The sequence below is a fragment of the Ovis canadensis genome, chromosome 7 (assembly GCF_042477335.2).
Source record: "Ovis canadensis isolate MfBH-ARS-UI-01 breed Bighorn chromosome 7, ARS-UI_OviCan_v2, whole genome shotgun sequence".
NCBI classification, from domain to species: domain Eukaryota; kingdom Metazoa; phylum Chordata; class Mammalia; order Artiodactyla; family Bovidae; genus Ovis; species Ovis canadensis.
Genome location: NC_091251.1, coordinates 104228891 through 104242713, shown reverse-complemented (window position 1 = coordinate 104242713; position 13823 = coordinate 104228891). Strand labels below are relative to the sequence as shown.

General features: G+C 42.3%; 1 long non-coding RNA gene across 1 annotated transcript in view; it reads right to left on the bottom strand.

Annotated features, from left to right (window-relative positions):
* Positions 1 to 377: 377 nt before the first annotated feature.
* Positions 378 to 13823, bottom strand: part of LOC138443227 (uncharacterized) — a 113967-nt gene continuing 100521 nt past the window's right edge. Inside the window, exons 7-9 of the long non-coding RNA XR_011258033.1 lie at positions 6686 to 6725; positions 1265 to 1787; positions 378 to 1151 (exon numbers count right to left, since the gene is read on the bottom strand). This is a non-coding gene — a long non-coding RNA (uncharacterized lncRNA). The remainder of the gene's footprint in view (positions 1152 to 1264; positions 1788 to 6685; positions 6726 to 13823) is intronic.

Genomic DNA, 13823 nt, shown 5'->3' with positions numbered 1-13823 from the left:
AGTTATGATGAAACATACATAATAATTTCAATATCACCACACTCTTCAATGCTTACCACCTCTACTGGTACAAAGGTATATATGGCAGTGCTCTTTGAGGGGAAAAAAATTTAAGTACAGAGAAGAAAAAAGAAAGTGAAGTCACTCAGTCGTGTCCGACTCTTTGCGACCCCATGGACTGTAGTCTACCAGGCTCCTCTGTCCATGGGATTTTCCAGGCAAGAATACTGGAGTGAGATGCCATTTCCTTCTCCAGGGGATCTTCCCAACCCAGGTCTCCTGCATTGTAGGCAGGCACTTTACCTGAACAGAGAATTTATAATCAAAACTGAACAGAACACAGCAAAACTTCATTAACAACAAAATTATAGACAATATGTTTTTTAACAGCTGAAAATTTGTATTTGTGAATTGCAGTACAAATTGGAAAATATTTCCATGGATGAGGAAGAAATTGTCATTTATGTTAGTGTTCTATTGTTGTGTAATCAACTACCACAGACTTGGCAGCTTAAAATGATATCCATTTGTTACCTCAGAGTTCTGTGGGTCAGGAGTCCAGGTCAGTTCAAATGGGTTCTCGGATTAGAGTCTCACAGGCTGAAATCAAGGTGTTGACTGGACTGGGCTCTTAGCTGTAAGACTGGGGAAGAATCCTCTTACAGGTTTGTTCAGCTGTCGGAAGAATCTAGTTGCTTATAGTTACAGGAATGAGACTCCCATTCCTTTCTGGCGGAACACCTTAAGCCACTCTCTGCTTCCAGAGGCCAGTAGAATTCCTTATCATGTGCCCACATCACCTTCAAAAGCCACAGCAATACATTATCTCTCTTATACTTGAATCTCTGATTTCTCCTTCTGTCTGCTACAAGTTGGAGAAAATTCTGCTTTGAAGCATTTGCATGATTAACTTAGGTTCAAGGATTTACTGTATGTGGTAATATGTGTCTGTGAGTGCCCAGTCATGCCCAACTCCTTGCAACTCCCTCAATTATAGCCCACCAGGGTCCTCTCTCCATGGAATTTTCCAGGCAAGAATACTGGAGTGGGTTGCCATTTCTTTCTTCAGGGATCTTCCTGACCCAGGGATCGAACCCAGGTCTCTTGCATCTCTCCTGCATTGGCAGGTGGATTCTTTCCCACTGCACCACCTGCGGTAATATAATCATAGGATAATCACAGATGATATATCATCGTATTCACAAGTTTTCATCTATACTCAAAGGGAAGGGTCACTAGGGGTTATTCTTAGAATTCTTCCAACCTTGCTATGCTGTGCTTAGTCACTCTGTTGTGTCCAACTCTTTTGTGACCCCGTGGACTGTAGCCTGCAAGGCATCTCTCTCCATGGGGATTCTGCAGGCAGGAATACTGGAGTGGGTTGGCATGCCCTCCTCCAAGGGATCTTCCCAACCCAGGGATTGAACCCAGGTCTCTCATTGCAGGCAGATTCTTTACCAGCTGAGCCACCAGGGAAGCCCAACCCAGGAATCAAACCAGGGTCTCCTGCATTGCAGGTGGATTCTTTATCACCTGAGCTGCCAGGGAAGCCCTCTTCCTACCTTATCAGCCCTTATAAATGAAGGACAAGACCTAATTTAAAAGCTGCAGAGAGAGTTTGGGGAGAGGTGATTCCCCAAAGGAAGGGAAGAGGAACAGAGATGAACGGGAGTAGACAGGGGGAGCTCTTTGAAAAAGTATAAAATAGACATCTTGTCCTCAGGGCTCCAGCTTTCCCCTCTCTGCTTTCAGCTGGCCAGGGCTCTGATGTTCTTTCACTCTTAACCCTATCAAAGACAAAAGAGGAAGATCTGTTACTATTACATATGTCGAATCATAAACAGAAGCCAAGGTGTGAGTATTACTGTGCCTGCTTGCAATCTCATCACTAATCATGACATGAAGCTTTCTTCCCAACTTTCAGTTCTGGGATTTGGAAATAAACTAGAGGAGCTCCTGAGGGGCAAGGTAACTTATGTATGCCCCTGAAATTTAACCAATAAAGGAGGTCACCAAGCTGCTTATACAGAAGCCTGGCTCTAAGTATGAACTGGTATCAAAAACTTTCTTTCCAAACTTGGCAAGCCACCTCAGCCTTCTGTTTCTGTTGAACTATATTAAGTTAGATATTTGGATGGGTATCCAAGTGTACTCTTAATTGCTTCCAGGAGCTCTCAACCAATAGGACACAAATGTCAGGTTGTACTTGGAGAGGAACAAAGCTAAAGCCATGAGGCTAAAGTTTAGGGAAAATGGACTTTTTTGCAACTCCCAGGCTCACTGTTCTGAGCGATGAGCTCATTCTAACATTAGTTAGTCCTAGTATTCATCACCTTCCAAATGCTAAAATAAAATCAGGGAAATGTCATCAAGTTGTTAACCATTATTATCTATTAAAGTAGCGCTGCCGAAGATGGGGGAAATCGCCTAATAAAACCAATCTTTCTTCTTTTTATCACCTAGAACTGTCAGGACTCCAATAGATTATAACAGGCCCAGCTTAAAACCAATGACCTGCATATTATACATGGAAAATCCCTCTTATCTCAGCAAGTTACCAACACCAGGCTTGTCAATTAGAAGAATGTCAAGGTTAAATGTTTCTCAAAGCTTCTGATGTCTACCTTTCAAGGTGGAACCACTTGAGCTACCTGTTTATTGACTCTTGGCAAAGGCATTTTTCTATTTCCAGGGGAAAAAAGATGGATTTGATAGAGCTCTTACAGAATATAGCAGTGCAGTGTTATTAGGTTAAATGATTTATAAACTGAAGCATATTAGGGAAAAATAAATCCTTTCTAGAGGCTCCAAAGTGACCCCATTTTAAGGAGTGAAATCCCTGGCAATTTTCCTCTCCAAGTCTGTTACTTTGTCTCAAAAATATGGATAATAATAGCTCTCAGAAATTATTATATTGAAATTAAATTGAGGTAATATATATTAAAGTATGCTGCTGCTGCTGCTAAGTCGCTTCAGTCATGTCCGACCCTGTGCGACCCCATAGATGGCAGCCCACCAGGCTCCCCCGTCCCTGGGATTTTCCAGGCAAGAACACCAGAGTGGGTTGCCATTTCCTTCTCCAATGCATAAAAGTGAAAAGTGAAAGTGAAGTCACTCAGTCGTGTCCGACTCTTAGTGATCCCATGGACTGCAGCCCACCAGGCTCCTCTGTCATTGGGATTTTCCAGGCAAGTGTACTGGAGTGGGGTGCCATTGCCTTCTCCAATATTAAAGTATATGAAAACAACAAATGATGAATAAATCAAAGATATTATTGGTAATATTATTTTGTTGTTATTGTTTATTCACTAGGTTGTATCTAACTTTTTTGTAACTCCATGGACTCTCCCTAGAGCCCTCCAGGCTCCTCTGTCCATGGGATTTCCCAGGCAAGAATGCTGGAGTGGATTGCCATTTCCTTCTCAAGAATATCTTCTGAACCCAGAGATCACAACCCTCCTCTCCTGCACCTCCTGTACTGGCAGGCAGATTCTTTACCACTGGGCCACCAGGAAGGCACAGTATTGTTTTACACAATTCCATTAATTTATTTAACACATATTTAGTGAAGAGTGATTTTACATGGGCTTTAGGTAGATGTTGGGAATTTAATGATAAAGAAGACAGTCTTTACTCTGAAGGAATCTACCATCAGGGGGTAAGATAGCATATTCAAAAGCAGAGACATTACTTTGCCGACTAAGGTCCGTCTAGTCAAGGCTATGGTTTTTCCAGTAGTCATGTATGGATGTGAGAGTTGGACTGTGAAGAAGGCTGAGCGCCGAAGAATTGATGCTTTTGAACTGTGGTGTTGGAGAAGACTCTTGAGAGTCCCCTGGACTGCAAGGAGATCTAACCAGTCCATTCTGAAGGAGATCAGCCCTGGGATTTCTTTGGAAGGAATGATGCTAAAGCTGAAACGCCAATACTTTGGCCACCTCATGCGAAGAGTTGACTCATTGGAAAAGACTCTGATGCTGGGAGGGATTGGGGGCAGGAAGAGAAGGGGACGACAGAGGATGAGATGGCTGGATGGCATCACTGACTTGATGGATGTGAGTCTGAGTGAACTCCGGGAGATGGTGATGGACAGGGAGGCCTGGCGTGCTGCGATTCATGGGGTCACAGAGTCAGACACGACTGAGTGACTGAACTGAACTGAGAGACAACTGAATAAGAAATTATAATGCAGTTATTTTATAGGAGAAATATGAGGTTTAATGTATGTACAAGCAGAGACACCTAATATGCAATGGTCTGCTAGGTTTGAAAATTCAGCGAAGGCTACCTGAAGGAATGAACTCCAAAATGACATTTTGAATTTCTGCTAATCAGCAGAAATAAACTAAGCTAAATGGTGATGAGAAAATGCTCACAGCAGGGGGGGCAGAGAGAGTGCAAAATCTTGGGCAAAAGGAAACATGGTGCCTATTGATGCCTTAGAATAATTCACAATGGGTGGAACCTCGGGCTGAAAGAAACTTAATGAGGGTAGCCTTTCTTGTCTCCATCTGGCTATATTCCTGGGAAGCTTCGGTCGGGAGCAATGCAGAGAAGCACAGAGGACCCTATTGCCTTTTGCGCTCAAGCTGTCTCCAGAAAATGTTACATCAGGGGCATCGAACAGTGCGCTTGCTGTCTTTGGCTAGCTGAAATGGGAAAATTTAACAACGGATTAAAGAGAAAAATACAGCAGTTTGGGGACTGTAGTAAAGACCTGAAATATACAAAAGTAATAGTAGAAACTGGATCACATTTCAAACTGAAGACCCATCTGCTGTCTTTGCTCTTGCCCAGGATACCCTACCCCCTTCTTCCTTCCAGTGGACTCACATTTATAGCTGGACATGGCTTAAAAGAGGAGTCCTTATTGAAGCTTTCCTCACCTCTAGCAAGAGAGCTACTCTCCCTTCCAGTCTGTTAGAAAACTATTATTTCACTTGAAGTACTTTCCTTTTATTTTATTATTGTCTATTGATATGAATTCTCCCCCCACAAAATGAGCTTTCTGAGGACAGAATAAAATCGTTGTTCGCTTATATATCTCTGGCATGATTACGAACTTCGTCTTTGGTAATATTAATAACATGCTCTTGGGATTCCCACCTATGGTCAGCACAACACGGTATTAACAGACTTCCCCTTTCTTCCATATTGATCAGATTTCAGAGTTGGAATGAGCACGTTTCCTGACTCAAAAGGCAGGAAGCATGATGCTCTCCATGACATGACAAATGGATAGAATGTTTAAAACTCAGGGATTTTCTGTTTGCAGTGAATCTTCAGAAAAGGTGCCAGGATAGGGAATGAGATGAAAAAAGGTGATAGAAGCGGGAGGAAAAGTGGCAGGGCCCACGCTATGGGATGAGAGCACCTGCTGTGTCAGAGCCCAGCCTAACAGGCGCTACTCGAGTTTGAGGAAGGTTTGTCCCCAGGGTGGAAATGACAGCTGTGCCTCCAGCAGAGGGAGCAGCCTCCTAGGCATTGGTACCCAGACCTTACAGCCGTTGGCTTCCCTGGGCAGACAGTTCTCTTTGTCCCTTGGCAGCCATAGTGGGGGCTCCAATGAAGACACCTGGGAGCTTCTGTGTGAGGTACAGAAATGGCACCAGCTATTTGTCCACATAAGTAGAAAACTTTGTGACATCATGGACAATAGCCCACCAGTCTCTCTGGCCATGGAATTCTCCAGGCAACAATACTGGATTGGTTGCCATTTCCATCTCCAGGGGATCATCCCCATCCAGCAAATGAACTCAGGTCTCCCTAAGTTCAGTTCACATTGCAGGCAAATTCTTTACCATGTGAGCCACCAGGGAAGCCCAGAAAACTCACTGAGAAAGTGTTATTGAGAGCATCTAACATTTCTTTAAATATCTTCCTAATTATTTTCTCTCTTGAATTTGCCCATTCCACTTTTTTCCTCAACAGCTTAGGAAGTACTTTCTGTGTGGTAGCCCACGTTATGGGCTTTGTAACAAAAATTTACAGCAAGGAGATCAAACCAGTCCATCCTAAAGAAAATCAGTCCTGAATATTCATTTGAAGGACTGAGGCTGAAGCTGAAGCTCCAATACTTTGGTCTCCTGATGAGAAGAACTGACTCACTGGAAAAGACCCTGATGCTAGGGAAAATTGAAGATGGGAGGAGAAGGGGACAACAGAGAACCAGGTGGTTAGATGGCATCACTGACTCAATGGACTTGAGTTGGAACAGCTCCAGGAGTTGGTGATGGACAGGGAAATGTGGAATGTTGCAGTCCATGGGATCACAGACTTGGACACGACTGAGCAACTGAACAAAAGTTTGTATAAAAAGGTTAGTTTGCATGTAAAAGAAGACCACAGCTGGCCAGTGCATGTTAGGTCAAATGGGACAAAAATCATCTGAGAAGAAATTCAAATGATGATCATTTAGTTTAGGGATCCATATCTAAGTCTTAACACTTCAGCTTTGACAAAAATTCAAGTCTAAGACAATGAACATTAAAACAGTCAGACATTGCTTTCCTTAGCTCACACTGCAAGGATTCCTATGATGAGTACTTCATTAGCTAAGAAATTGCTGAAATTGAATGAAAAGGTGAATGCAAATGCTGTGTAAGCCTCCAAACTTCTCTGAAAACAGTATTTATAGTTAAATAAAACAGTCCTCAAAGCTATGTAGTGGTTATAAAGTACTCACCTCAGTAAGGCAGCTTCTCCTAGTCACAGCTTCCTAGGAACTAAAGTGAATAAATCAAGAAATCCATTGTTTTTCTTAATGTATTAAATGGGATTTATCTAAAGAAGCATTTAGTCTGTAGACTCCTTTAATCACCATATTTTTAAACTCACATATATCATCATTACCACCTACATTTTATCCATAATCACTTACCCTTTAAGCAACAGTGAGGTTTTATCACTGTGAGCATTTTTTATTTGAAATTAGTTTTTCAGAACTTTTAACAAAGAGGCAAGAATCATAAAAGTTTTTCAAGCATCACAAGACTTCTTGTTGGGCTTTAAGTGTACGAGTGAAAGTCGCTCAGTCATGTCCGACTCTTTGTGACCCCATAGACTGCAGCCCACCAGGCTCTCCTCTGTCCATGGGATTCTCCAGGCAAGAATACTAGAGTGGGTTGCTGTTCCCTTCTCCAGGGTTAAGAGTACAGTGTTGAAAAATATGTTGACTGTCGAATGCAGTGTCCTGACTTTGGTCTAAAAGATCTTCTGCCTTCGTCTCTGTTGTCCCTATTCTGCTTGAGATCAGTTCCACTCCAAGCGCTGTGTCCTCAGTATAGAAGAAACCTCCTCAATCCTAGGAAGAAACCCAGCAAATCAATCAAGAGAGACTAAACTGTTCTAGCCTCTTCATCCTCCTTACCGCAGGCTTTCACTCATCCAGGGATGGAAGCCCCTTCTTCCAAAGCTTCTGTTCTCCAATCGACCTGCCTCCCTGCTTTCCCTCCCTCTCTTCCACAAACGCTCCCCTCTAGTGTGCACACAGACTGTCTTTCCTTCCCTCATATTTGGAGGCACTTGGTGGCAGTGGGGGTACCTTCCCATCTGATTTTGTTTTCCCTGTGTGCTAAGTTGCTTTAGTCATGTCTGACTCTATGCAACCCTGTGGATTATGTAGCCCACCTGGTTCCTCTGTCTATGGAATTCTGTAGGCAAGAATACTGGAGTGGGTTGCCATGCCCTTTTCCAGGAGATCTTCCCAACCCAGGGACTGAGCCTGTGTCTCTCATGTCTCCTGCATAGGCAGGAAGGTTCTTTACAACTAACACAATCATTGTCATGTGTTTCTGTTCTGTTCTGTTATCTAGTGTTTCTGTTCTCATGGGGCATTTTGAAGAGACTGAGAAACCTCTTCTGACACTGTGGTCATTTTCCCAAATGGCTTCACCTCTTCCCGTTCTTCATCTCCTGTCAACCATTCTCAGAATAACCAGTGTAATGTTTCAAAACGTAAAACTTGTTGTTCTTCTATTTAGCTTTCCCAATAGTTTCTTCTCACTCTTAGATAAATACATACAGACATGTATACATACAAAAGAGTCTTTCTATGGATTAGATAAAGTCATCATCTGGCCCCTTCCTGTATTTCAAGCCCTTGCCCCTGTTTAGTTCAGTTCAGTCACTCAGTCCTGTCTGAGCCCTCGGACTACAGCACACCAGGCTTCCCTGTCCATCACCAACTCCTGGAGCTCGCTCAAACTCATGTCCATCGAAGCAGTGATGCCATCCAACCATCTCATCCTCTGTTGTCCCCTTCTCCTCCTGCCCTCAATCTTTCCCAGCACCAGGGTCTTTTCCAATGAGTCAGTTCTTCCCATCAGGTGGCCAAAATATTGGAGTTTCAGCTTCATCATCAGTCCTTCCAGTGAATATTCAGGACTGGGTTCCTTTAGGATTGATTAGTTTGATTTTCTTGCAGTCCAAGGAACTCTCAAGAGTGTTTTCCAACACCACAGTTCAAAAGCATCAATTCGTCAGCACTCAGCTTTTTTCCTAGTTTAACTCTCACATCCATACATGACTACTGGAAAAGCCATAGCTTTGACTATATGGACCTTTATTGGAACTTTCCCTCCATTGCTACATTTTTTTCCCCCTTTTAAACATATCAAGGTAGCTCTTGATTCAGATACTTTTTACTTACTATTTCTCTCTTCTTGAAAATATTCACTGGCTGTATGTGAGGGAAACTGTTCCTCTACCCTCTTAAGTTTTGTGTCTGACGGGGGGAGGGGTTCCTCTACCCTCTCAAGTTTTGTGTCTGGGAGTGTTAGTCAGGGCTTCCCTGGTGTCTCAGATGGTAAAGAGTCTGCCTGCAATGCAGGAGATCTGGGTTTGATCCCTGGGTTGAGAAGGTCCCCTGGAGAATGAAATGGCAACCCACTCTCTTCTTGGAAATATTCTCTGGCTGTATAAGAGGGAAAAACTGTTCCTCTACCCTCTTAAGTTCTGTGTCTGGGAATTGTGAATTAAACTAACAAACAATAGATTAACAGAAGAAAAAGCCCACAAATTTACAGTTTTAAATTTATGTGCACATAAGATACACAGAAGAGAAGACTAGTTAGAATCAGAGACTTATACATTATTTTAACAAAGAGCAATAGACTGTGAAGAAGCGAAGACACAAAGGAAAAGGAAAATCTCACCTTCTAGAAGAGATAAATTATAAAAAAGTGACTAGGGAATATATGGTAGGTTAGGGTTATTTAATAAAGAATGTTACCCAGAGATTATTGGTGCTGACTCCATTGATAAGGCTATATCCTCTCCAACGATTAAGAATCTTTCTCCTCTTCCATGTATAAGTGAAAATTTATATCACCCCACCAAAAGGAAATTTATGTCACCTTTTAGGCAGAAAGGGGAAGGGCAGAGAGCCCTCTTGTCTACTCTTTCTCAATTGTCTTGAGCTGTAAAATGATCTTTATGTTAAAGTGGCATGTTTTAGCGTGCTGGGTTCTGGTCCCCTTCATCTGCCTCTGGCACTTGGATGGTTTTCTTCTTTCAATTCAGAATTCAATGTAAATATCGTTTCATGATCCCCCTGGAGAAGTAGCACTTGCTTCCCTCTGTTTCATGGTAGTTTCCCCTACTCACTTTATAGCAATTTTTACTATTAGTAATTACCTTGCTTATAGAATGTGTGTTCAATCCCTGGTCAAAAACATCCCCTGGAGGTGGACATGGCAACCCACTTCAGTATTCTTGCCTGGAGAATCCCATAGAAAGAGGAGCTTGGCGGGCAAAGTGTCAGACGCACCTGAAGCTATCTATTTAGCCTGCATGCACATACATCGATTAGCTATGTGATATCTACCTGCTCCCAGCCTGCTGCTGCTGCTAAGTCGCTTCAGTCGTGTCTGACTCTGTGTAACCCCATGGACGGCAGCCCACCAGGCTCCCCCGTCCCTGGGATTCTCCAGGCAAGAACACTGGAGTGGGTTGCCATTTCCTTCTCCAATGCGTGAAAGTGAAAAGTGAAAGTGAAGTCGCTTAGTTGTGTCCGACTCTTAGCGACCCCATGGCCTGCAGCCCACCAGGCTCCTCCGTCCATGGGATTTTCTAGGCAGGAGTACTGGAGTGGGGTTCCATTTCCTTCTCTGCCTGCTCCTGTGAGAATACAGAAACTGTATTATTCGCATCCCTATCCTCCATACTTAGAAAAAAGCCTGGCACATTATAGGACTTCAACAGTCAAATAATAAATGTTCATAGTTTACTTATGTTGCTTAGTTATCCTAATTTCTCAGTTAAAGTCTTAGGACCAAACACTGCTCCTCCCACTGTATAATGAAAAGGCATTTTTGCCTTATCCCCTGTTGTTGTTCTTTCATTTTTAAAGTCAACCTTGCTTAGACTATTACAAGGCTTTAACAAGGGACCAAAGGAAGGCCAAAGGACAAAATCTGTGATGACTTTAACTCCATAGGGGGAAAAATAAAAATGGTCTGTCTTCAGAATTCACTGAACAGATGTCAACTCCATTTGCTACTTCACAAATCATTGTAAAGGATAATTGGATTTCATTGCTCCTCAAACAAGGTGACACGAAGAAAGATGAAACTGCTTTCCAAAGACCGGGTGGGGGAAGTCATAGCCAAACAGCTGAGGACTGCTGCTGGGGAAATCACTGTCAGATTAAGGATCAGAATAGCAAGGCTGCATTCAGAAGGAAATCTGAGACATCACCCTGGCCTGGCCAGGACAAAAAGGGATACTGGGGATAAGCAAAGAAAAGAAATTATATTTGCTGAGTAATTTGTGTAATTAATATAAACAAAAGCAATCCTCTACTTTTGAAAACTGTATTTCATGGTCACGTGTTTGAAAGCTAAATATACATTTAAATATACGTTTAAAAGGGAATGGTTGGTATAAGTGGAGGTTCTTTTCTGAAACGGCCTATCAGTGTAACAAAAGACAAATTTTATCCTCCTAGGGATCCCTCCCTTCTTGTTTCCTAGCAACCTGGCATATAGAAAAGAACCATCACCAAGGCCAGGGACCTCACCCAGGCACAAATAAGAGTGTTACCCATGGGTGGCCATTCTAATAGCTGAGGGCACCAACCCAATCACAAGTTAGCCCCTACTTCAGTGAAGTCTTACCCTGGGCGGTTGTGTAGTACTTCACAATCAGGCTTCTTCTGCTCATCTTTAAAGAACTTATTTTTGCTATGTGAAAGGAATTTTAGTTGCAAAAGTAGTGGGAAAAACATGAATCATGAAAAAGTTGAATACTTACAGTAAAACAAGTTAAAAAGTTAATAAACTGTAATTACTGGCCCTTCAAATAGGAAACATGGCGCATGTATATATCAAATAAATATTAAGTGTGATTGCTTGGAACAGCTTGCTATGTACAGCGGGTGTTTCGATGAACTAAGCATGAGGACTAACTTTTTTTTTTTTTTCTGTTCATTTCAGAAAGCCATTTTCCCAGAAGCATTTATCATGTGTTCTATTATGCTCATGAAATTTCAGTCTGCAGAATAAATGCTCTATATGTGTAGTGCTAGTGGTAAAGAACCCACCTGCCGATGCAGGGGACACAAGAGATGCGGGTTCTATCCCTGGATTGAGAAGATCCCCCGGAGAAGGGAATGGCAACCCACTCCAGTATTCTTGCCTGGGGAATCCCATGGACAAAGGAGTCTGGTGGGCGACAGTCCAGGGGGTCTCAAAGAGTCAGACAAGACTGAAGCAACTTAGCATGCATGCACACACCTGTGTTCTCATCCAGGAACACTGTCTAAGGATATTTTTGGTATCATGGCTATAGGAGGAAAGGGTTCTAGCATCTAGTGTGTTCAGTTCAGTTCAGTTCAGTTCAGTCGCTCAGTCGTGTCCGACTTTTTGCGACCCCATGAATCGCAGAATGCCAGGCCTTCCTGTCCATCACCAACTCCCAGAGTTCTCTCAGACTCACGTCCATCAAGTCAGTGATGCCATCCAGCCATCTCATCCTCGGTCATCCCCTTCTCCTATTAAACATCCTATGATGTATGGAGCAGTCTCCCAAATGAAGAATTGTCTTTTCACAATGTTAATGGTGCCCACTTGAGAAATTCAGCTCTAGACTTGAGGAAATGGGTAGGTAATGATGGTGACAATGAAAGAGATAATATTCTTTTGTTAAAAAATGAAAACAAAAAAATTAAGAGAGACTTGAAACAAAATGCCAAAGAACACAATACTATCCATTTGAAAGGAAAAAAAAGACTCAGAAAAGCTCATCTTGGCGTTATTTTACTCCAGAGAAGTTCCCCACATTCATATGCCAAAAGCAATTACCATATTTCTGTTTGCTAATGAGGCTGGCATAGGTTTTAGCATATCTACAGATGGCACTTTAAATGATAGTTAATTTTTAAGTTAAATTTTAAATTTTGTAAGTTTAAATGTTTAAAGCTATGACATCATCTGTTAATATATTCACCATAATAACGGGCCCAGCTCTGTCACATATCAGAGTTGGGCATATGCAAAAACAAAGAGGTTTCCCAAGCCACATGCAAACATCAATCACATTTCTGGAAAGTGCATCCTATATAGAGACTCATTAAGTTGCAGGAAGATTGCGTCTGAGAACTCCATCCCCTCCCTCCTTCCCTCACACATTTCCCTTATGTGATAAGAACTGTGTGATGTCTTTCATTCCGGTCCTCACACAGGATTTCTAATGAGTTAGGTGATCATGATCAGCCCCATAACCACTGGTGCCTCACTCTATCCTTCTATACAATGGATAGTTAGAATCATTTTCTGTTACTCTTCAGCAGGGCTCCATGTGAGAATGCCAAAGCTTGGATGCTCTTCCCCTCAAATGTATATTCAGTGCATAGATTTTCAAAGCATTCCTTAAAGCCCATTTATGAGTTCACTAGAAACCATCTGACCACTGGTTAACAACCTCTGTATTAAACCAGGTCCTTATACCATTTCCAATTCTAAGAAAAGTTTCATCTAGACAATATGAAGAATTAGTAAAGGAAGTCTCTTTCACCCATGAGTAGCCTGGCTAATGACTATTGTCAAGAACAAGGCCACCTGGGTCAGCAAAGAACATTCTAAAGGGAGTGGAGATAAGCTATCTCTATTTCAAAGAGCAATAAGCAAACTCAACCTTCAAAATTCTGTTCTTTAAGACCATTCATGTTAGAATAGAAATGGTATTAGTCTCAGAATAAACTGTAAAAAAAAAAAAAAAATTAGTAAACAGAAATGAGACCAGAAGGGGAATCTCTCCTACTCTGCGATAATAGAGCGTAACAGAAAGGCTCCTCTGTTTCTCCCCGCCCCCAGCAACAATTCAGTCAATGAATAGCTATGGACATTGTTTACTATAACCCTCACCAATTCCTTTTCCTATCTTTTAATATTAAACAGTTTTCCTTCCCTTGCCACATGGGGACTTGTATATGGCTCATCGTGGTTGTTGCTAAGTCCCTAAGTTCTGTCTGATTCTCTGAGATGCCATGGACTGCAGCATGCCAGCTTCCTTGTCCTTCACTATCTCCTGGAGTTTGCTCAAATGCATGTCCATTGAGTCAGTGATGCCATCCAACATCTCATCTTCTGTTGCCCCCTTCTCCTCCTGCCTTCAATCTTTTCCCTGCATCAGGGTCTTTTCTAGTGGGTCAGCTCTTCGCATAAGGTAGTCAAAGTATTGACCTTCAGCTTCAGCATCAGACCTTCCAATGACTATTCGGGGTTGGTTTCCTTTAGGATGGACTGGTTTGATCTCTTTCTGTCCAAGGGACTTTCAAGAGTTTTCTCCAGCACCACAGTTCAAAGCATCAATTCTCTGGCACT